Here is a 25,033-nt window from a genome sequence, read left to right on the forward strand (position 1 = left end):
ATGATCAATAACGGAACATACTAAGTAACATACCATTAGAGAAGAGAGTCATACTAACAGGTGATTTTATTGCACATATGAGCCAATTCAAGAGAAGATATGAAGCAATATATGAAGGACTAGGCTTCTGAACCAGAAATGAAGCAAATCGATTTATCAACAGCATTAGATGTGGAGATTGATAACACGTTCTTTCAAAACGGAGAAAGTCAACTGATCGCACATAAAAGTTGAAAATATCAGTACCAGGTAAAAAAAAGATATATAACGTATGATTTCGTATGTACAGCGTGTAAAAACCAAAAACCAAATTTCATATAAGCAACATTTAGAGTAAGAAATAACACAGCCGAATCTTTCAAAATGTATTATTCTATATCAGTGTTATACACTGCTAATAGTACTTCATCTATCGAGAAATAGAACCATTACTTTTTACTTTAAGTTCATTTTTCAATTAATGTCATTAAAGTAGATGGCTCCTTTGTATATTACTACTACTATAGGAGAATGATAACACACACTATGTTAATCAATGTTTATATTTGTGTATAGCTACGCAGTTCTGATGAGACCAAGAACCAAGTACCTCGAAATTGTATTAATATGCTGATCATTTAAAAAATTTTAAATTTAGAGATAAGAAAGTCGTGGTTGTTCCGATACATAGACTGCACATAAAAAAATATTGCAAAAAAACTTTTGCAAAAGACTTATTTTAAATAATTACCACCTTTACATTATTTTTGGTCAAAAAATAAAATATTTAATTATAAATTAAAAGTAAATATCATTGTTGTAGTCAAAAATAAAAACGTTTGTTGATTTTATATTAGTTTTAATAAATTAAAAGAGAAAGTTGAGAAAAAAATTATACTGGCAAATAACAGTTTGTGTATTTATAAACATTTTCTACTCTTTGGCTATAATAATTTAAACAATATTGTGTATTTATTTATAGTTTAAAAACAACATTGCCGGGAGTCATACCAATATTCAATAATATTATCAACGTAACCAATTATCTTTTTTCATAAACCGTGTCCGTGCATTTGTTTAACTAAATATCATAACCATCACTTTATTTGTATTCCATATTGCTGTGAAATTGACAAACGTTGTTGTATTATCGGTAACAAAACAATAGCTATAAATTCATCTTCGTCCGACGAATTTCAGAAACGGAAATAATGAAATGCACCGCCCGATTATCAAGCTCAATATATCCCAAACCCCACATTTACAAATATTCCATTATTACTTCTCGGTATACGGCAACCCTTCTAGTAAAATATCAAACTCTTTTGGCACCCCTTTGAGGAACAAACAATACTTGTAAGAAAGAGCCAAGGAATGTTCGGTAGCTTAGATGTATTGACCCTTTTCTAAAGCGTATTATACACTGAAAAAAATATTTCATTATAATTGCAAACGTTTTTCAAAAGAACACAATATATATATGATTAAAGAAAATATTCTATTTATTTATTTCCAGGTTATTTTAATATTCTGATAATAACTTAAGTACAATATTTTAAGGGTTAATCTATAAAATGTTATTTCAATTTTTTTTTTAAATTTGTGCCTGGAATAAGTTTGTTTGAAACTAGAAAGTCTAGATTAACTTACCTACCTAGAAAGCTCAAAGAGATCATTTCGGCTGCAAGTTCTTAAATCCATAAAAACCCAGTTTAAAAAAAATGTTATCAACTCTAGACGATAGAATTTGATTTTGTTTTTTAGTTTCATTGTGTAACCATTTGGAACACCATAGAGTTTGCAGGATTTGACATTTGTCATATATTGCCTTGTTACAGCTGTGGGACTAATTAGAAGTATGGTTTCCTTTAGAAAATATTTTCAACTGACATTTTTTTTCGTTTTTGGATAGTAACAGTGCTGGTTGTTGGTAGAACCGGTGTTGCTGGGTGTAGTACCGGATTTTGGGAGGCAAGTTCTGGAGCCCGTTACTCTTCACACATTTGAAAAATAAACTTACAACGATTACGTCTAATTCCAGTTACTTCGTTATAAATAATCCATGCATTTATTGCTTCCAAATCAAGAATGTTTTAAAACACGTGCATAGATCATCATCTTGAAGCAACTTTTGTGGTATAAAGACGCGCCATTTTTTGGTCCAATACATATCCACCCATATTTGGTTTGATTATAAAAACTAACTGTTTCACGAAATTTTTTTTTTATCAACATTCACTAATTGATGTAACGAGCTCAACAAAAGCACATTTGCGTGACTATTTCCTTGGTATGCAGTAAATGTTATTTTTTCTCCGCTACGGAATATAACATACAATTCTCAGTTTTCACGCTTTACAATTAGCGGAACTTCCTTTCTATTGCGAGTCAAAGTACCCAAAAGACTTGCTGATTTCTTTTGAAATGCCTTGGCAAATTTCTTCGATGTGAAGTAGTTATTTGTCGTAACATTTTTGTCCTTTTTGAGTTGATTTTCTATTATCCGCAAAACAACATGTTCACCAACACTTGTATTTTTTTTTTAATTTTTTTTTATTTAAACAAAAATGACCCTGCATCAACTACTAAGAGTTATTAGCAGGGGGTACAAACACAAATTACAAGTATTCAGTTTCTAACAATGTATATATAACTTAAATATATTCTATTAAACACTGTAAAATTTAACGTCTTTCAAATATTTCAGTACTTGGTTGAACTGGCAGCTTAGTAAATCCTTCATGTTGGTAGAGAGGTTATTTTTTCTTCTTTCTTGGGTGTATGTTTTGCATTCTAACAGAATATGTTTCACAGTGATTTGGATCTTGCAGTTGTGGCAGAAAGGGATGGCTTCTCTATTTATTAAGTGAATATGGGTTGGTATAGTATGTCCTAATCGTAGTCGAGTTATTATCACTTGTTCACAACGTTTGAGTGGGAGTGGTAAAGTGGTGCTGACAATTTCTATGACATCTTTTAATTTGTTCAGGTTTCAGAGTATAATTTTTTTTAGGTTTATATTATAGAATTCTCTTTGAAGTGAGTTTCTTGTATATACAGTATTAGTGGAGAATATTTTTGAATTATTAGTTTAAGTGATTCGAGGTGAGCGAAATACCCATTTGGGTTCCATTGAAGGATTAGTGATTTACCCATCTGATTTTTCGGTTTCTTCCGTTGAAGATGTGTGAGTGGGGTTAAGTTTTTTCTTTAATCTGGTAATGTTTTTTTTTTTAATTTAGAGTTGTGAGAGTAACAATGAATAAAGTTAAGGATATCGGTTAATTCGGAAGGTTCATTTGAGTAGTTCTTTGAGATAGTTTCAGGATGTTTAGATTGAAGGGTATTAACCAGAAAGTCCCATATTTCATTAAAATTTAATATGAATGGGGGTGATCGGTTTTCAATTTTGTCTTTTATCAATTCTAGAGAACAAATAATGTCGTCGTTAGAGGTTTTAGTTTGTTTTTTAGGTTTTTTTAGTTTATGTGTGATAGGAGGAGTAAAGATTTGTGAGTCCGTTTCTGGGTTATTTTGGCCGATGTCAGGTGAGGATGGGATTTGTCTTTTAACTTGAGTAGATACTTGAGTAAGTTGTTTATTATTATTAACTAAAGGTTGCAGAGTTACAGTTTCAGCAGGATTATTAATATTATTTAGATTTGATAATATTGTTTCTTTTGGTAAGAAGGGTTGACTTGCGTTTTCTATAGTTTCAGTTATGCTGGCGTTCGTTTCCTCTGTTTCAGGATCTCTATCATCTATTTCAGGTGTCGTATTTGGAGAGGTTTCTAAGGGTACGGTTGAGGAGTTAGCAGTTGTTATGATGGGACAATCTGTATCGTTATGTCCAATAGTCTTGCACTTAGAGCAGTTTAGTCCATCAATAGAGAGGAATAAACGATAAGTTTTATTGTGGAATACATTGAAGGAGTCAGGAATGGAGGTATTATTAAGGGGCGAAATAAATACTTGCCGTCTGAAGCTTAGGACGTGGCTATATTCGGTTTCTGCCATACCAACTCTTAGGAAAGTTATCTTGGAAACTGCAGTGATGCCTAATTTTTGTAATTCTGCTTCAATGATACTGTTTGGAATTGAAGGACATGCGTTAGAAATTAAAAGTCGTTGTGCTGGTGTGATTAATCTTCTTATCTCTATTTCTGACTCATTTATATTAATATATTTGTAGGAATGAAGAAGTATATCGACTATGTTTTTGGTAGAGAGGTAGATACATATTCTGTTATTTGGAATTCTAGATGCAAACAAGACGTTACGTGGACCAACCAGTGATCCAATTGCTACGATGTAATTGTGGATTTTGATGCCTTCGATACTGGAGAGTACTACTGCTTGGTCCTCTGTTGGGTGTTTGAACGTATTTACTACATTGAACTAAGTATTTTTTGGTGTATTTGAAGTAGAAGTAGTCATGTTGTTAATTGAAGTCATTTTTATTTTGTTTCCCGCGTTGCCGCAGGTCCGGTCCTGTCACCGGCCAAAGAACCGGCGTGGATCAGTTCCGAACGGTTCCAAAAAACCAGTTGATAAAACCAGTAGGTTGAACTTGATTCGAATTGTATAGGTTATATTTACTATTGTAATATCTTATATAAAGGTTTTTTGTTTCTCACGTCGGGTTGAGTTGATTGGCATTATCACTGCACTATTGTTTGTTGATAGTATTTAGAGATATCAAATTTTTGTTCCGTATTTTACATTTAAAAATTGAAAAATAACAGAGCGGTTTAAAACGTGGTATAATCATGCCACTGTCAGGGACTTGTATTTTATTGCGTAGTTAATTTAAATCCATTAAAAATCGCAGAGGCTAGAGCAAATTTATCGGTTTTAATCGTTAGGATCTCGTTCGCTTTACGTCAAATCTGAGACATTTTATCTTTGGATATCTTTAAATATTTCTCGTGCCATAGTTTGCTTAAAAAACTGAGGATACCATACTGTTGACCATAAGCTGTTTGTTCGGAAATGTTTGGCGCCGTAGACTCCTCTTGCTATTGCGTAGCAAGGGCAGCCTCTAGTTCTTTAAAAATGAGTCCATGTGTCTTTGACATCTTCAACATCGATGTGCTTCTGTAATAGTAGATTTTTGTATATGACGCAATATGCTTTTATTAATTGTAACATGCCAAACACTTACCCCACAATTATTCTTTACGTTTCTTTTTGCCTACGAAGTAGGACCTGATTCCTCTCGACAAATATTGTGCTAAGCGAGGCATCATATAATGACAGTAAACATTCAATAAATATAAAAAAAACTAAAAGTCATAATCTTACCAGGTACTAATCCACAACTAATAACTTTCTATATTGTTTCGTCTTTCGATTGTTCGCTGTATCTGATTTAAATAGCCTTTGCTTTTTGAGTTCTTTTTCTCTTGCGAGTTGGCTGCGATACACTTGCATTCACAATATTATTATCTGAATCGTGTTGTTGAGAAGTAAAAGCAGTGTTTATATAAATTGATGACTCTTGTACTCTTGTACTCAGAGTCACTTGACGTACTATTTTGTAGTGGTACGTATTAGGACGCATAGGATTAGCCTGGGTAGCATTTGGTAAATTAAATTATTTATTTAAATTGGACTTACCATATGCCCTAAAAATTACCAAATTGGACCATATGCCCTAAAAAAGAAAATTTTTAATTGGGCATGATATGCCGCCAGACTATCAGACAACCGATTGACATAACGTATTCTCAAGTGGAGGCCAAGACGGAGCACAGTAAGCTTAAAAATGAGATCGACTGACGATTTAAAGAGTGTTAACATTAACTGGATGCAAGCTGCACAAGACAGAGATAGATGAAAAGAACTAAGGGAGACCTGTTTTCAATAATGGACGAGTACAGGTTGATAATAATGATGTACGTATTTTTTTTTTCTCCGAGTAAGACGCTTGAAAACTTATTTTGAGTGTAAAAATTTGAGCTCATATCAGTTCCTCTCGTGGCTCTTTTAAAGTGTTTTGCATTTTTCTCGCTATTATCACACGATTTACATAATTTGATCTCTATTTAAAGGTATTGTTCGTGTAGCTGCATGTATATAGTTATGCTGAAATTTGTCTATTTTAAGATTAGCTAATGAGCAAATTTAGCTTAGTTTAAATTATTTGCTTAATTTTACTAGTTTTATCTTTTTCTAACACATTTTATTAGTGTATAACCATAACTATCTATACGGTATCGTATATCGTTTTGCTATACACTTAACTACATAAAATTCATTTTGTTTTTCATTATTTCCGAGCAGTATCATAAATCCCTCTTTTTAAAAATTACTCCTACTGATACGAAAATAATGAAGCTTTCTCCATCCTTTCGAGCCATAACTGCAGAATCATTAAAAATGGGGGAGGAAATTTCTGAAGAGGGTTTCGGTGAGCAAAATTGATCGTTTTATACATGACAGGATGAATAAGTGGCACAGGAGGGTATATTTTCCTAATTTTATAAGATCTTCATAGATTATCTGAAAATCTTTTAGAGCAATCCCTTTCGTTAGCTGCCGTTCTTGAAGGGGATGCAGGGCATGCATGGTCGGTGAACAAATTGTTTTCGCTTACAGACGTCTTTATAATAATCTGTGTGATTAATTTTATTTACTGCTTAAATCAATATAGGGCAATTTGGGGGCGAAACTTCAAAATAGTGTTGTTTATTTGAAATAGTAGGTACTATACAGAAGAGAAGCGATAATACCTATAATGTAGGTACAGTGCAACCCTGAAAATAATATAAGTAACTTTGTTTACCTTTATTTTGTAATTATTTTAAAATACTTCTGAAATAATTAAGCACTAGTATAAAATAAAAATTTATTTTAATATTTATTCTCTTGAAGTTGATATTTTATTTTCAACCTTGACAGACTAGTGAACTAAAAATAAACATTACTTATGTCCGTCACCACTTTGGCTGATTTGATATTTAACAACCACTGAAGTAAGATGAATAAATATATATAAAAATATATTTTCTAAATTAAAATTAATTTATTGATTTATAAAATTATGAAAGTAATGGAATTATAAATACGGAAAAATTATATTTATGTATACTTATAATACTTATAATAATGGATACTTATAGTACACAAATGCAAACTGTCACAGTAGTTTGATATGTACAATAATATTTCATAATTTAATTGACATCACGTGTCTGATAAACATACAAACATAAACAATTGATGAATGTCCTAAAATCAAAGAAGATTGACTACAACGACCTCATGATCATATCAAATTTATACTATAAACAGCGAGCAAAAGTACGTGTTAACGAACAGCTATCAGAAGAAATTGAAATTAGACGTGGAAGGAGACAGATATGCATATTGTCGCCAATTGTTTTTAATGCCTACTCCGAAGAGATCTTGAAAAACGCTCTTTAGGGTGAAACAGCTAAAATAAACGGGAATGGAATTTCCATTAACAACATTAGATATGCGGACGACACTGTGATCTTAGCCGAAAATATTGAAGATCTTCAGAGACTGGTGACCAGAATAGCGGAGTATGGAAAAGAGTACGGTCTAACAATGAACTTCAAGAAGACGAAATTTATGAGAAAATCGAAAACTCAAAGAAATAACGAGAATCTTATAATAAACGGAACCAACGTCGAACAAGTGGACCAATATGCATATCTGGGAACAATGATTAACTCCACAAATGATTGCATTCAGGAGATCACAATCAGAATAGAAAAAGCTAGAGCAAATTTCAACCAAATGAGAAAAGTGCTATGTACAAGGGATTTAAAATTGGAACTAAGAGTTAAGTTGGCGAGGTGCTATGTTTTTTCGACTTTATTTTATGGAATGGAATCTTGGACCTTGAATGCAACACCAATGAAAAAACTGCAATCATTCGAGCTGTGGGTATATAGAAGAATTCTGAAAATATCGTATACAGAACACGTCGCAAACCAGTGATGGATCCAGAAATTTTTGTCAGGGGGGTCATAGATCTTTGAGGGTGATTTTGATACAGTACTTAAATTTTTGCACCTTTTAATGGGGGGGGGGGGGTCATTTCGGGGGTCATTTCAGGGGTTTGTTGAGGGTGATTTCGATATAGAATTTAGATTTTTGCACCTTTACGATTGATAGGATTTGAACCTCATGTAAGGGAACCATTTTCTCAATAATTATTTTAAGCGACATATTAAACAAATGAGAAGTTATTAAAATCCAAATACCCTACGGGTGCAAAAAAGGGTACAACATTAATGGATTTTAAACTTAAACAAAAAAATAATTTAAACCCATATACTCTATGACAGTAAAATCAAGTGTACACGACTATTATTAAACCAAAGGAAAGTTATTAAAATATAAATACTGATAAATCAAGGAATGTCAATTTAAACTAGTTATTTTAAAGACAATTTATTTAAACCCACCTATCCTACAAAATCGTTACAAAATCAAGAACAAACCAAGGATAAATAAGTATAAACCAAAGTTAATTAATTTAAATGCAATAACTTAATGTAAGTGTAAACATTAATGAATGTATTTAACATTCCTAAGAAACTCTATCTTATCGTTGGATATCCGATATCAATTTGTAAAACATTCATTTATTCCTTATTGCTATACGGATTGAAAACATGGACTCTCGGAATTAGAAGTATGAGGCATATGGATGCCTTTGAAATGTGTGTTTTTCAAAGAATGCTGAAGATTTCGTGGACAGAGCACGTGACCAATAACGAGGTACAAAGGAGAAAAATATAACTTTCTACGACTCATAATGGAAGGGAAAGTAGAAGGAAAAAGAGGTAATGGAAGACAAAAATGCTCCTGGCTGAAGAATGAAAGAGACTGGACAGGCATGAACACACATTCGATATTAAGAACAGCTCAAGATAGAGAGCAAGTAGGTTGCTGTAGTTTATAGCCACCCTTCCGTAATGAAGAAGAAACCTTGAGAGTAAGTGTAAACAGCATTTTATTTAAATTGATTTATTCAACAGAAAACATAATATAATTAAGGAATAGTTATTTCTATAATTAGGTATATTAGGCTATAAGTTAGTGAAATATTTTTTTACTCGGTATTGAACTTTTTCTCACGAGCCGGCAACGAGTGGTAAATAAAAGTTCACTCATTAAAAATACTATAATAAGATAAGTAAATATTATATAATTTTATAAAAATGTATTCTGTTCGTCTATCCGATTTAGCAAACTGCTCTATGATTGCATCAACATCTAGAGAAATTTCAGGATGCACATTGATAAGTGCTAAACCAGTTTCCGCAGAAGTTCTATTTCTAAGCCAAATCTTTAGACGCTTAAGCGTAGAACGCTCTGTTGTTGCTGCACTGACTGGCAGTGTAATTAATATATGCAGAAATATTCTGGTATTTGGATATATATGAATATCGCAGTTTTCTAATACTTCTAAAATACAATCAGGAAATTTTCCATTATTTTGCAGGACTCTTTTCCACTTTTGAATCCACAGTGAAAACTCTTATTCTACTGTGAAATATGCAGTAAGTAGTTGGTCCAATAATATCCTAGAAGGTGTCAATAATTTTTTTAATGCAACTTTGTCTTCTGGTGTGTTATCAGTTTTAGATAAAACAACTCGAAGATTAAATAGATTCATAACTTTCGGTGAAAGTCGTTCTTCTAAATCAGTTAAGATATTGTCTAAAAGGGGCAAATAAATAGATCTTCGGAAATATTCTTCGCAGGAGTTAGTAGATTGGTTTTGACGACAGGTTTGACGAGAAACTATACGAGGCATCTTCAATTCAATGTCTAGTTGTTCAGCTATTTGTTTACTTCATAGTAAAGTTTGCTAAAAACAGCTTCAGAATTTGATCTTTTATTTTGAAGAATGCATTTAGTGTCCTCTATGGCCTCAGTAGTCTACTTAAAATCCAATTTTGGTGACTGAAGAAGACGACTAAGTGATACAGTTGTACCTAAAACATCACTAAGATAAACTACTGTTTCACAGTTTCACAAATACCTTGGACAGCAGCCCCAGTTCCTTTATTTGTATTCACTAACGTATTAAACATAGCTGATGCAACAACGAATATCACTTTGATATTTATTATAGATAAATTATAAAATGTAGCACATTGTCTCAACAATTATACTACATAATATTCAAACTGAAGATTCGTAGACAGAACTGAAGATAAGAAATACCTAATAGAAAATAAAAATGTGCTGATTTCGTGCGAAAAGTCATGTCATGTACATTGAATGAGCAATGATGTGTGGACGGTAATTCTATCTCATCGATAATCGAACGATTCTCTAGCACTCAAAGACGAATTGACAAAATTTGAAAATCGCGTAACTCTGAATTCGCGGAAGTCAGGTTGTTAATCGAGGTATTACTGTATTCAGAATTGTTGATTTTTTTTAAAGAGCAATTTAAAAAGGCTTCCGTATAATTTTAAACTTACCCCTAGAATAAATGAGTTTGAATCATTTCACCTCTTGACTTCCTGCTTATAGGGTTGATGGGTTTTAAATTATTTTTTAGGATTATTTGATTGATATTTAATTTTGTTTTGGGGGTGGTCATGACCCCCGTGACCCCCCTTGGATCCGCCACTGTCACAAACAAAGAGGTTCTTAGGAGGATAAATAAGAAATTTTAAATACAATTAAAACAAGAAAATTGGAATATCTCAGACATATCAGACTACATCAAATGAACTTTTCAGAGCAGCCGTCTCAAAAGTCCGAATAGCTATGATGCCGACCTCTTGAAGAAGAAGAAGTACTGATAAACAACTCGAACGACAATGTTAGAGAACATATTAAACCGCTATTTAAATTAAATTTTTTTAAAAACTAGCCGTACGTTTTATATGACGGCCACTAGAAATGTGAATAAAGAAAAGACTTTCGCAATAATTTCTCTATTTACTGGTGAAACTAGATGCAGTTGCCTGCATTCTTGAGGAACTCTGTTTTGTTTTATTATTTTTTGGATTAATTTTAATAGTTGTTTGGTCAGATCTGGTCCTCCGTACTTTAGGAGTTTGTTCGGTATTCTGTCCTCTCCTGCTGATTTTCTATTTTTTAATTTCCTTAATCCTTCTTTTACCTCTTCCTACTCAATATCTATTTCTTGGTTTGTCGTCACCTCTGGTGTAAGAGGTTTATTATCGTCACCTTTAGCAAATAGGGATCGAAAGTAGTCTACTCATGTCTCCTTATGAATGTGTTTCATTTTTATGAGTTCGTTCATCTGTTTTCTTTGTCCTCTGATCATTCTCCATATTTTTTTTGTGTTCCAAAGTCGTGTTCCATCTGTTTTGAGAAACTCTGCCAGTGTTCCTTTTTTATTTGTCTCACTAAAGTATTTGTTTCAATTCTAATTCGTTTATAGTAGTTGTATGCCTGTTGTGTTCTGTATTGTAAAAAGGCTTTCTTCTTTTCTTAATATTTTGTCTTTACTTCCTCTCTAAACCATGGTGTTTTCTTATTTGATGTGTTAGTATTCGTTACTTTCCTCTCTCCAAGTGATTCTGTTGCTGCGTTAATTATGTTATTTTTCAGTTTGGGTTGTTTCCCAGCTTTCGTCGATGTTATCGTTTTCTAATATTTCATTCCCAGCGATAATCTCTGATATTCTTTTTCTATATAAGTATTTCGTGGATTCTGTATTTAGTCCAGCGACTTTGATGTTTGTTTGTGTTGGCTTCTTGGCTCGCTCTCGCTCTCTTGGGTGGGAAGTATTTCAGAATGATTCTTATTTTACATAACACTACGCTATGGTCGCTACCGCTATAGGATTTATAATAAATAAAAAAGTAGTTAAACATATACAATCTACTAAGGGCATATCAGATAGAGTAGCATATACGACGCTTAAATTAAAAAGAACGTCCTTAAAAATCATACAGGTATACGCTCCAACAAGTACCTACAGCGATAAAGATATTGAACATTTCTACGAAGACATAACAATAGCTATTGAAGAAAAGAAATCAAAATTAACGCTAATAATCGGGGACTTCAATGCCAAAATAGGAGAACAACTATATAAAGAAGAAGACAAAGTAGGACACCATGGATACGGCAAAAGAAATGATAGAGGACACACATTGATGAATTACTTGGAGGAGAAGCAACTATATGCAATGAATACATTCTTTAAGAAAAAACTTCAAAGAAAATGGACATGGATTAGTCCCAATGGTGAAACTAAAAACGAAATTGATTATATTCTTTCAACGCAAAAATCCATGGTTAAAGACGTAACAGCCCTAAATCGCTTCTCAACTGGTAGCGACCATAGACTAGTCCGAGCCAAGCTGATCATTGATAGTAGATTTCAAACAAGAAAAAAAATAATCAGAAATTAGACATGGAAAAACTAAAACACGAAAAACAGACGTACGAAGAGAGAATAAAGGAAATATTGCCGACCAAGGAAGATATAGAATACAAACATATCGATGAAATAAACATGATATTTACTGAAACTCTAATAAAAGTGGGTAAAGAAATAGCACAGACAAAAACAAAAAAAGAAAGTTTCATATCCCAGGAAACAAAGATTCTTATGAACACAAAAAGAACATTACTAGAACGAGGGGACACAAATAAAATGGAATACAAAGAAATAAACAAAACTATTAGAAAAAATATCAAGGAGTGTAAACGGAGAGTACAGGAAGAAAAGATAGAGAAAACAATTGAAAAAAATAGAAACATGAAATGCTTAAAACAGAACCTGGGAAACATACAAATTAATAGCATAAAGAACAAAGAAGAAGTGGAGACCAACAATATAAAAGAAATTTTACAGATAACGCACGAATATTATACAAATCTCTATAAAACAGAACAAAAACCAACCCAAGAAATCCGAAATCGGTTACAACTGAAAATAAAGAACGTTAACTCTGACCTACAACCAGAAATCAGTAAAAATGAAATAAAAAAGGTACTCAAAGAAATGAAGAATAACAAATCTCCTGGGAAAGATGGAATAACTGTGGAAATGCTAAAAAATGGGGGGAAAACTGCAGTGGAAGTCCTTTATGTACTAATGAATAAAATATTGAATACAAAACAAATACCCACCACATGGAACGAGGCAATAACACTATTACTATTTAAGAAAGGCGATAGAAAAGATCTGAAAAACTATAGGCCCATAACGCTACTGAATGTAATGTACAAACTTTAACTAAACTACTAACAAACAGATTAGCAACTAAGTTAGATAATTACCAGTCAAGAGAGCAAGCCGGTTTTATAAAAGAATTCAGTACAAGCGACCATCTGCTTACGATAAAAATATTAATTGAAAAGGCCAACGAATATCAAATTTCAATGTATATGGCATTTGTAGACTTTGAAAAAGCATTCGATAAGGTGGAACATTGGGCAGTAAAGAAGTCTTTACAGAATGGGAGAATAGACTATAGATATACGGACTTAATTTCCAATATACATGATCAAGCAACAACATCCATCAAAATAGTTGAACAAACGGAACCCATTAAGATACGGCGAGGAGTCAGACAGGGTGACACTATATCACCCAAACTATTCAATCAAGCTTTGGAAGACGTTATGAGGAAATTACAATGGGAAAAACGGGGTATTAACATAAATGGCCAATACTTGAATCACTTAAGATATGCAGACGACATTGTATTATTAACAGATAAAAGGGAAGAATTGCAAAATATGATGAATGAACAAAAATAGGTCTACAAATGAATTATAATAAAACGAAAATTATGACCAACCAACCAGAAGAACTAATAATTACAATTACACAAACAACTATAAAACAAGTAAAAGAATATGTATATTTGGGACAACTAATTAAATTAAATAAAGAAAATCAGGTCGGAGAAATAAAGAGAAGGATACGGTTGGCTTGGATATTCTTTGGAAAACTTTCCTATATACTAAAAAATAGAAAATACCCCCAATATTTAAAAACAAGAGTCTTCAACCAATGCATACTTCCTGTTCTCCCCTACGGTTCTCAAACTTGGACATTTACAAAGGAAAACATGGAAAAAATGGCAAAGACCCAAAGAGCTATGGAAAGGCAAATGCTGAACATCAAGCTATCGGACAAGAAAAGAAATACTTTGATCCGCAACAAAACAAAAGTGACCGATGTATTAACGAAGATAGCAAAACTTAAGTGGAAGTTCGCTGGACATACCATAAGACAGAAAGATGACAGATGGAATAAGATGATTATATACTGGAGACCATATAGTTACAAACAGAAAAGAGGAAGGCCACAAATGCGATGGTCAGATGACTTGACGATGGCCCGAATTGGATACAAACTGCCTACAATAGAGAGACGTGGAAGAAGGAAGAGGAGGCCTATGTCCAAAATTGGACAGCAAGGGCTGTATAGATAGATAGATAGATGATCGCTACCTACATCTGCTGAGTTGAGGCATCTTACGTCAATTATTTTTGATGGATGTATATCTCTGTTGGTTATAACATAATTTATCATAGATCTTTGTCCACGGGTGTTATTAAATGTATATTTCCCCGAATATTATCATCTTCCCTCTGACTTGATTATTATAATTCCCTTTTATCAAATTTGTCCACAAACTACTTAAATAAATAGTTAAAATATATATCTTGTTTTGTTTGTTATATTTATAGTTTTTTTGTTTTTTATTCTATAATTTTGGAATTTCATATTATATATTTGGGAATAAGCAAATATTTTCAATATCATCTCGCTAGATTCATATTATTTTAAAATATGCTAATGGTTTAAACTGTTATGGCAACATATTGGACAGATTTTCGGTGGCCCGTTTCCAATTTCCTTTAAATCAGAAAGCTCTAAATTTATACAAAAAACTTATTAGCAAACTTAATTTCCGAAGTTCAGTAAATCTCCTAAATCAATTCGGACTGGGAGTATCAGCGTAAAATTTTCCATCAGAAAATTCGAACCTGGAACTGAAATCCGCCCACCAAAAGCAACGAGAAAACTTTTCTTTATATTAGAAGCAAGTTCCATAGCAGAGTCATTTAAAATTAAGATTAATTACGAAGCTGTTTTTCATGACTGTGTACTTTAATTATTTCTGGCGAACCAACTTATTTAGCTATTTAACTTTCTTAGTTTCCAACTTTCAAAACCATATTTCTTATTCAAACTGAAAATATGGCCTCTTTTATGACTAATTTTAAAGTACGAAGAACTTAATTGACTCTCTTGAGTCATAAACTCTTTTCAACGGTGTTTGTTTTACATTTCTACGATATTTCAGAAAGCGCGAGTATTCGGATGGCTATCCAAAATTCTACTTGTAAAAAAACTAAGTTTGAATTTATTTTTGATTAGATTTTTATTATAGAGGGATATTTACAACAATATTGCTAAAGACAGCATATATATATATATATATATATATATATATATATATATATATATATAAATCATTTATGATCACTATTGACCAATTAGGTACTATTTGTTTAGAATGTAGAATGTTAGAGTCTACAGTAGAATTAAAACCTACTAATATTAAAAAAATTGATAAAAATAGTTTTTTTCTTTACTGAAATATAGTAACTAACTAGCTCTATATTTCGTATACAGTCACATACATCTTCAGGTACAAGGCTAAAAAGTATTACAAATCAAGATACAGTGAAATATTTTATAATCTAAGAACTTTTTTTGAAAATTTAAAAAAAAAATTTTTTGAAAGGGTAATACAATTTTTGTCACTTTTTTGTCGAGACAAATCTTAAATGGTGCAATTAAATCTTAAGATAGCAATGGTAATATTTAAGCACCTAATTATTAAAAATTACATCGCACAATAATAAACAAGGCTTAAGTGATATCCAGGTGACAGGTACCTCAAAATTGACCTCAATTTCATTGTGGAAAATTTCTTTTTGTTATGTTTTTTATGACGATATTAGCTGTGTGCAAGTACTTGGAGAGAATACGAGAAACGATCGTGCACGTGAAGCGGCAAAATCTTGAAATTTTCTTAGCATATTTCATAAGTACTTTTACTGAAGAAAATGGAATTTCGCAAATGCTGTATTATAAATTGTAAAAATATAACACAAAATGGTCAATTCAAGTTTTATTCGTTTCCAACTTCTAAGCACAAATTATTACAAAAAGAAAAGTGGATTTCCATCATAATAAAGCAAAAGTAAGAAAAATAACATAAACTCTGCATGCTTATGCCCGATTTTGTAATCAACACCTAAGCTGTGTTAATACAACTGAAATCTGGTCAAAGTTTACCAATTATCAATTCTTCTTTGACTTTAATTACTAAATTATACATAAATTCTAAGAGCTTAACCCTACTTCTTCTTCATGTGCCGAGCTCGATTATCGAGCGTTGGCTATCAAATTGGCTATAGTAATTTTGTTGATGGCAGCTCGGAAAAGAGATACAGAGGATCTGTTAAACCAATCTTTCAGGTTTCTAAGCCATGACGTTCTTCGTCGAACTGGCCCTCTTCTTCCGTCTACCTTGCCTTGTATTATTAAATGGAGTATATTATATCTCTCTAGGTGGGGCATACCATGGCCAAAATATTCAAGTTTGCGATTTTTAACTGTTTTGACGACTTCCGTAACTTTTCCCATCCGATGCAAAACAACTTCGTTACGCACTCTATCCACCCAAATTATTCGTAGGATTCTCCGATACACCCAGATTTCAAAGGCTTCCAGTTTCTTGAGAAATGTATCCATCAAAGTCCAACCTTCGACACCACACAAAAGAGTAGAGAACACATAACATCTCACTAATCTAATTTTCAGACTTAAAGTAATATTGTTTCCACATAACAGTTTCTTCATCTCAAAGAATGCAGCTCTGGCCTTCTCTATCCGTATTCTAATTTCTTTGCTCATGTCCCAGTTCTCATTTAGATTACAACCAAGGTAAGTGATACTGTTAGTTCTCTCCAGTTGTTCACCATAATTTGTTACCACTTCCGGTTGTATTGGCGTTTTACTGACGACCATCACCTTTGTCTTTCCGGTGTTTAGCTTAAGGCCATATTCATCACACGTTGTGGTAATCCTAATAATTAGATGTTGAAGTTCTTCATAATTGCTTGCAATTTACACTGTGTCATCCGCATATCTCAAATTATTAATATTGACGCCATTCATTTTTATACCATATTGAACATTATCCACTGCTTTATTAAAAACGAACTCAGAATAGATGTTAAATAGTAGCGGAAACAGAATGCAGCCCTGCCTTACTCCTCTTCGTATTTGAAACAAAGGGGTACTTACATGAATCTCTTGGACAAATGGGCAAAAAAAAAATAAAGGAAGCTCCTCTAGCTATTTAAAATAGGGAAACCGCTTCGAGGAAACTTCCTGCTGGATGAAAGAAAAGGTTCTTCCATCCTAAAAAATACAAAAGAGAGGTTAGGAACTTTTTTTTAAAATAAATAGACAAAACGGTTTGGGGAAAAAATGTAAACATTTTTTAATGTCTCACCACAAACATTTACAAAGTAAATAGTACAAAATACTATATTATTAGTCACACAAAAATAAATACAATAACAAAGAGAAAAACTTACTATGTACTATCCATTAACAAACTCTAGTAGTTGGAGATACTACAAAACTTGGGTTACAAAACAATGTTACTGGGCTATAATTTGTAGCAGAAATAAATCATTAAAATTAAAAAATTAGGAAACTGGAATTTAAACTCTCTGCCACTCGAATAAAAAACTGCCTCTCACACTGCGAATTATGTTCTAAAACGGCTTCTTAATTAGGACAAAGCAAATTTGAGGTTGAAGTTGGCACACTGGACACAAACCTTGGACTCGGCTTCTTAAAAAACAGGAATAGGTACAACTGGACACAATGGCAACATGTGGTTATCCATCAAAGTTGTTGTAGACGACACAAATCTCTTAGATGCTTAGAAACATAGAAACAGAGATTACTCTTTCAAAATTGGCACATTACATAGAGTATAATTCTCTATTCTCAACAAATTTTGCCGGCTTCTTCAAACTACAAACCGACGTCTGTTCTCAACGACCAACCATCCAAACCTCACTGTAACTACACATTTAACTTAACACTGCTACACATTTTCCATGAAAAGGGACAAAAAACGAGAAAACATTACACATTTGACGTAACATTTGGACTAACCTGAAGCCAGTCGCTCCTGACAACCGCCTCAGCGGGAGTTTCTAAATTCTTAAATATCATTCGCTTTACTTGCTATAAACAAAATACTAAACGGGAATATTTATTTGAAAAGCAGAATATTAAGCGGCTTTGATCAAAAGAAAATACCAAAAAATACGCGTCCCTGATACATAAACAAACTTAAAATGGTTTATATCAACTCGGCGACGCAAAGAGGATTGAAAATAATTTTTGGGTGTTTTAACTTGTACTAAAGGAAATAGAAATACACTGACATTATTCTTCGGTTTTTTAATACATATACGAGGGGATTTCAATATAGGATTTACTAATGCTACAAATTAAATCTTAAGATAGCAATGGTATTATTTAAACACCTAATTAGTGAAAACTACATGGCACAATAATAAAAAAAGCTTAAAAACAACGATTAACAATTATTATTATTAAAAATAAAATTTCACATGATCGTGTCTACCCATTTTATAGTAAGTGACATCCAGATGACAGGTAACTCAAACAATCTTGAAAATATCAATGTTAGCGACTTCAATTATATTGTGGAAAATTTCTTTTTGTTATGTTTTTTATGACTCTATTCACTGTGTGCAAGTACTTGGAGGAGATAAGCTTGCAGCGTTATATTTCGTGAGTAAGCATATTTCGTAAGCAGTTATTGAAGAAAATGAAATTTCGCAAATACTTTGTTAAAAATTGTAAAAATACAACGAAAATTAGTCAATTTAAGTTCTATCCGTTTCCAACTTCTAAGCACCAATTATTCAAAGAGGAAAGTGAATATATATCATAATAAAGCAGAAGTAAGTAACACAACCCAAATTCTGCATCCTTTTACGCCCGATTTCGTAATCAATTTAAAGTGAACATTAAATTAAAGTTCACACTTTTAAAGGCACGCTTGTGTTGTTCTTTGTATGGGAAAAAATTGTAATATGTAATTTAATTGTGCTGCAAAGGTATGTCATAAGATTTTTTTATAAAGTTTTTATTTCTCACATCTTCGTTGTATCGTGGTTTTATCCCTGGTACTATGCCATCACCAACTTCTTCTTCTTCAAGTGCCATCTCTGCGGCGGAGGTCGGCAATCATCATAGCTATTCGGACTTTTGAGACGGCTGCTCTGAAAAGTTCATTTGATGTACATGCGTACCACTCTCTCAGGTTGCGCAGCCATGACATTCTACGCCTCCCTATGCTTCTCTTTCCTTGGATCTTTCCCTGCATAATCAGTTGGAGCAAGGTGTATTTCTCTTCACGTGTAATATGTCCGAGATATTCCAATTTTCTTGTTTTAATTATATTTAAAATTTCTATTTCTTTATTCATCCTCCTTAGAACCTCTCTGTTTGTGACGTGTTTTGTCCACGATATTTTCAGAATTCTTCTATACACCCATAGCTCGAATGATTCCAGTTTTTTTATTGATATCGCATTTAAGTTCCAAGATTCCATTCCATAAAATAAAGTCGAAAGAACATAGCACCTCGCCAACTTAACTCTTAGTTCCAATTTTAAATCCCTTGTACATAGCACTCTTCTTATTTTGTTGAAATTATCCTGGCACTATATCACCACTAACACAGGCATTAAATTCACAAGGGCTTGGCATCTAGTTTAATTGCAATGCGAACTACTCTTTTTGCGACATATTTATAGTCTTCTACATGGTTTACGTTTACGTTTAAAAAAGTCTTTTTTGTAATAATATGCAGACTCCATCTTTGGCTCCGATGTTTTTGTGCAGCAACGCTGTAGAATATTAGGTCTAACATAAAAAACCTTTTTTCTCTTTCCTCATACCTCATAGTTTACTGCCAATATTTTTCTCTTTAATTTTCTTGAATAATTCTTGTTCTCTTGTGGTTAGAAATTTTCTTTCCAAGTACCGATTCGAAGAATATTTTTACTTTTCCTTTTATCACATTCGTCGTCATCGTTGAATCTGTGCTGTTCCGAAGCATAATCCTCTCTCTATGAGCAAAGTATTTATAGTCCATCAGTAGGGTGCTAACCTGTGCTGAAGACTCCCTTCGTCCTTATCCATGCTTGGCATCGGCAACAATACCGTTGAGCTACTCAATCTACTAAACAGTACTGCTGGGGGAGCTGGGCTTGAATATGTGTTGAGAATGAAAATAATTAGAATCACTTTTGAAAAGTGGTTCTAATAATATTTTTAAATGTTGTTTTAAAATTTTTAAGCTCTGTATCGAATTCGCCTAGTGCTTTATCGTCACAAATTCTGATAATAAAGATAAAATAGCATTTTATATATTTCTTTAAGTAAAAAAATGTAGTTCTCTACATATATTTTTGTTAGTACATATACTGTAATTCTGTTCTGATTAGAAAATTTAAGATAATACAGAACGTTGTAATTTTCGTAAGCTATCTCTTGAAATACAAATACAAGGAAGCTACTTCGTCCTTATTCATCTAGAAACTAAACAATTTCCATAAAACTCCCATTTCTCAGACTCATCCTTTGTGCGAAACTTAAAGAAAAAGTAAAATTTATAGCGCATGTGTGTGTAAAACAATATGAACGACTGGAAAACAACACAAAACAAAATAGTATTTGAATTAGAAACCGGAACAACATTGCACTTCCATTGCGAAACGGATATGTTGTTATTGTTCCGGCCTTTAATAGCCTTATCAAGTGCGCCAACCTTACGAACAGTCATTATGCCGGATGGTAAGGGCGAAAGATGTTTATGAAGTAGAGGAATCATACATATATAGTTTTATATACAGTGCATCCATAAAGTAAATTCAACTTAATATTCATTATCAGAAACTCGCGAAACAAGTTGATGTTTGATTTTATTTTACTATTTTTTTAATTATAATTTAATATACAGGGTGATCCACCTTCGTATGATAACGTTATTTCTATTTTTTTTTAAAGGAACCCCCATTTTTTTTTCTATTTATAGATTTCATTCCTTGCTAGAGCTGATTCAAAAAATGTGTAACACGTTGCTTTAAATTGGTAAAGGGTTGCAAAAATGCAAAAATTCCAAGTTACCTACAAAATAATAAATGAAGGATAAACGTAATAAACACATATAAACGTGATATAAGATACATATTATCATTCAATTTCTTTACTCTTATGCAATTACTGTAATACAATACCAAAAACAAACAAACAATACCAAAGTAAACAAAAATTTACAGTATTTACAGTAGATGTTTATTTACTGATTGTTTTCTATTGATCGTGAGACAATGACTAAACCTGCCATTAGTTCCGTCTTTAACATGCTGTAGCATAGCAGGTGTTATGTCCTGTATTTCTTGTCTAATTTGGTCCTGTCGTTGACGGATATTATCAGGTCTGTTTGTATAGACTTTAGGTTTTAAATAACCCCATAAAAAGAAATTTAATGGATTCAAATATGGTGATCTAGGGGGCCATTTCACTCGCCTCCTTCTTCCTATCCAGCGTTGTGGAAAAGTTTTATTTAAAAAATAGCGCGATGCAAAATGTGATGACGCACCATCTTGTTAAAACCAGATTCTGTGGTCTAAATTAGTGGGTATTTGAATATTAGAAAAAAGCTGAATCAGATCAGGAATTAACGTGTTTTGTAGAAAATCCAGATATAATGCTTTTGTTTAATTTTCATCAAAAAAATATTGATCAATAATAAATTGTTTTTCTCACAATGTGCAGGTCGATCTACAATAGACCATGTCTTCTCTCTTACTCAGATAATTGAAAAGAAAGTTGCTCGTGGCCAAGAAGTCCATCTGACGTTCGTAGTGTAACAGTCGTTACTTTTATTACAATTTGTATTTAAATAATAAACAATTTATATGAAAATAATTTCAGAGATGTAGTATGGGTTGCCTAACTTTAAGTGTTCATTTGCCCATTAAGTGTGTATTGTTAATAATTTAAGTTGTCACTCTGTTCTAATTTGGTACCATTGCGGACAAGAGAAATGACAGGAGATTAAGGGAAGTGGAAATTGGCTCTTCTTGGTTAATTAACTGTGAATTAAAATTCACTTTTGATCGGGAGTTTGAAGTGGTACACAACGGTGGCAGTTAGCGAAAGAAAATCCAATTAATGCATAGAATTTCCTTCACTTCAAGAAGTTAAATATTCCAAGTATAACCATAAAAATTTGATTGACGGTGTTTTCGCAAACTCGGGAAGTTGAAGTGAGATTTCTAGCACGGAATTAAGTAGCTATCTGCCACCTACCACGGAATTATAAATTTCCCTCAGAACATCCGAGGGAGAGTACCACTTCAACTCTATTAGAATCAGGGTCATTGGGACAAGCCACAGGGAGTATTATCTACTCCACCCTCATTTTTTCTCCAGCCTGCACCTAGAGGTAGGGCAGGACAGTCATCATCGGAACTGAGCCAATTAGCACCAGCTCCGTGCTAATTTCGGACCTCAAGGAGGACTTCGCTGGGACACCGAAACCATTCGGGAGTATCCTTCCAGACAGCTGTAGGAGGACAGTTGGTTTTTGATTCAGAACTATATATATATATATCTTGTTTCACCAGTTCTAGTTTTTTTTTATAACATATATATATATTAATTAATATAACTCCCCTTGGTGTAAGGTATCGGTAAGTTTGAGCTCAAATTCTACCCAGAGATTATCTTCCATTGTTTTTTGTATTAACCATTTATTTCTTTATTAACTTTAATTATTTCATTATTAACTTTAATTATTTCATTATTTGTTTACTTAACTAATTTTTTTATATTTCATCTTGCATTATTAACTCCGGTTATTATCCCTTCAGGATAATAGACCGTTTCAATTGTTTAACTTGGCTTGTTCCCATTTATATATATTATTTTGTTTGTATGTGCATTTAGAGTTGTTTAACAATATTGTTGGTCATATTGTAGGTAAGTTTGATATATTTACTTGGCTATACGTTCTTCCAACGTTAGCATTATTTTGTTTAAGGTTGGTTTTTAACCTAGATGTAGGTTGTACACTCTATATCAGAGTTATTCTGTGTAGTTTTCAACTTTTTATTATAGTTGTTTTCAACATTTCTTTTTTTAAATATTATATTGTGAAATTTTCATATACTTTTTGGTAACTTAGAGATTGTCAGAATCTAAGAAGTTATATTTAATAAACTTGAATTTGTTTTGCATATAATTTTTTTTTTATTAATATTTCCTTACCTTTTTACATTTACAGCATTTTTGTTTATTAGATCAACTTTAATTAATTTTAGCAGTATACGATACCTGGAAGAGTGACCGTTACTCTTTTTAGAGTAGTATCCCTCTTCTGGCGCCCTCAATTTGTTTTCTTTGTTAATTTTCATTATATCTATTTATTTTTCATATCTTCTTTTCTATCCATCATACATATTTTCCTGATTTACTGTCTTTAAAAGGCATGCAAATTGGCCGTATCCATCCTTGAGTTTCTAGTGGTCATTCTCTTGCCTACATTGCTAGCCTAGCCACATTCCGTTCTATATTTTTTTTTCATACTTCTTTACTTAATTGTTATTTATTTTATCCCATATATATATAGACCACTCTTCTTATACTTCTCTCCTCCTACACACCCCAGTATTTTGCTACAGTAGACCTTAGGAAAGCATATGATAGTATCCCGCATGATAAATTATGGGAGGCACTGGGGAAAACAAATATAAATATAGAATTGATTGAAGCAGTAAAAACGTTGAACTACCAACAAACAACAAGAATTAAAACAGGAAATCTCATAACACCGGGATTCAAAGTGACTAAAGGACTAAGACAAGGATGCTGTATATCCCCAACATTATTTAAAATATACCTCGAAGCCGCACTCAACAAATGGACGAAAAAATGTACGAATATGGGCATACCACTAATAGACTTAACTTTGTACACTCTGTGCTTTGCGGATGACCAGGTCATCATCGCACAGAACTCTGAAGACCTTAGTTACATGATGCGAAAACTATTAGAAGAGTTTACAGAGTGAGGTTTGGAAGTGAATATGGAAAAAACTGAGTACATGAGTATCGAAGGAGATCAACATAACTTTCTCGTAGAGGAACATCAAGAGATCAAACTATGTGATGACTACAAATACCTAGGAGTAAAGATCACTCAGGACGGAAAATTAGATGCAGCCATTAAGGAACGAAATACATAGGGAAGGAAAGGCATAGCCTTACTGAACAGCGTACTGTGGGATAAAAACGTACGGACACGTAAGGAGAATGCCGGAGAATAGAATACCAACACAAATTCTTGAATGGCAACCAAGAGGTAGGCGGAGACCAGGAAGGCCTAGAAGAAGTGGGAGAGAAGGAGTTGATAAAGAAATCAGAGAAAGAGAACTGGAGGACGATCTACGGAACGATAGAATGAGATGGAGATTGGAAATCGGAAGACGTCGAAGAACGTTGTAAACCGACATTATATATATATATATATATATATATATATATATATATATATATATATATATATATATATATATTTCTCACAATACCAGCCCACACGTTCGATTTTGTGGTCTTTGCATATGGGACACTTGCATCGGTGTGGATTTTTATCAGACCAATAACGGGTGTTTTGTTTAAATGAAATGTTGCCTTGTCCGAAAATAAAACGCTGTCAATAAAATTTTTGGCTTGTTTTATCATATAGGTACTCGCAGAAGTTAGTTCTTAGGTCAAAGTCGCCTTCAGCCAATTCATGGATAAGACGTACTTTATTAGTATGGTATTTTCTCTTTTTAAAAACGTTTGATACTGAAGACTTTCCAACACCAAAATCCCTAGATAATTCTTGCACTGTACAGAGTGGATTTTCTACT

The sequence above is a fragment of the Diabrotica undecimpunctata genome, chromosome 3 (assembly GCF_040954645.1).
Source record: "Diabrotica undecimpunctata isolate CICGRU chromosome 3, icDiaUnde3, whole genome shotgun sequence".
Taxonomy (NCBI): domain Eukaryota; kingdom Metazoa; phylum Arthropoda; class Insecta; order Coleoptera; family Chrysomelidae; genus Diabrotica; species Diabrotica undecimpunctata.